Source organism: Colobus angolensis, unplaced genomic scaffold (assembly GCF_000951035.1).
Source record: "Colobus angolensis palliatus isolate OR3802 unplaced genomic scaffold, Cang.pa_1.0 Scaffold196, whole genome shotgun sequence".
NCBI classification, from domain to species: domain Eukaryota; kingdom Metazoa; phylum Chordata; class Mammalia; order Primates; family Cercopithecidae; genus Colobus; species Colobus angolensis.
In genome coordinates this window covers 6,025,904-6,027,542 of record NW_012115110.1, presented here as the reverse complement: position 1 = coordinate 6,027,542, position 1,639 = coordinate 6,025,904, and positions in this window count along the sequence as shown.

The window sequence follows — 1,639 nt, the reverse complement described above, 5'->3', positions numbered from 1 at the left end:
GGCTCACTGCAAGCTCCGCCTCCCGGGTTCCTGCCATTCTCCTGCCTCAGCTTCCCAAGTAGCTGGGACTACAGGCGCCCGCCGCCACGCCCGGCCAATTTTTTGCATTTTTAGTAGAGACGGGGTTTCACTGTGTTAGCCAGGATGGTCTTGATCTCCTGACCTCGTGATCCGCCCGCCTCAGCCTCCCAAAGTGCTGGGATTACAGGCGTGAGCCACTGCGCCCGGCCAATATCCAAATTTTGTAATTTCCCAGTTCAACAACCCATCTTTGTGTATACATTGATTACTTGGGAAATGGTCATGACAGTCTTTTTTTTTTTTTTTTTTGCCCTTTTATAACACTAGAGTTTATCAAGATAAAATGTACTTTTTGGCAAACCACCTAATACTTGCTCTCGACATTTTATTCAGAAACAGAATTATTTCGTCTCTTGCAAAATTCACTGAACTCTAAACCTGAGGCTTCTACTGGGAAATTCTCAGTGCTTTGGATCTATCATTTATTTAAAAACAAACTATTGAGATTGTGTCAGATACAGCAATAGAGCAGTGAACAGCCCAATATTTTTGCTGCCCTCCGGGAACTCTGATCCTGCCATAACCTGAACTCTCCTTTGTCCTTCAGGACCTATGCAACTCATCTTCTCTGTGCAGAATCTCTTACTCAGCCTACCTTTATTTCTCTCATTTCAATATTCCCTGCTGGTTACATCTATAGTAATAGCTCATTTCTGCAAATAAAGATAATGTTCCTATGTTCCTTGTTCTTCCTTGGATTGTCTGCTTTATAACTCCATTTTCCTGCATAGATCTCCTGCTGGGGCTCAAGCACAGAGCAGAAAACTTTAGATAAGGAGAGGAATGTGGCTTACGTTCCACCTGAAAATCCCTTCATTTATAATGGGAAGTGGCTAAATCCAGAAGACAAAAGACTGGCTGATTTGTCTTTATAGTTTCGAAGTCTGTTGGAAGCAGAAGCAAACGCAGCACAGGTGAAGGAATATGGTTACAGGCAGTGACCGCACTGAACCTGAAGGGCCTCTGCTGGGCCTGGGGAGTGATTGGGTTTGCAGTTCCATGGCCTCCTTTCCTCTCTCCCAGAACAGTTTCCTGTGGATGAAATTCTGTCCGTGAGCCATTAATCTGAGTAGGATGTTCCTCTTCAGTCTCTTGAGCCACAGGCATCCCCTGCTTTACCAACAGAAAACCCTGCCAGGAGCCACATCACACCACTGTCCCTGCTGCCAGTCCTGCCGCATGGGGCGACTGGGCTCCCTGGTGATATTCCTTGGGAAGCCTTTCTCTTTTCTTTCCCTCATCTTGCTTTGTGGAAAAGAATTACCCACCATGCTACATAAAAGAAGGAGATCCAATGAATATGTAAAACCACAAATACCATGAACCGCTTCTTAGATGTTAAAAGCCTATTCGTTTAATAAACCTTCTGATTAAACTCTTAGTAAATAACTTGTGTAAACAATTTCCCAATTCTAACACTCATTTTCTATTTTCTTTTCCCCCTGTTGATATGAAGAACTTCAGTATTTTTCCTCCATCTCATTTTCCTCCATCAATTAAAATATGCCTTTACGAACTATTGATTTAGAGTAACTTCAAACCAAAGGAGATTTAAATA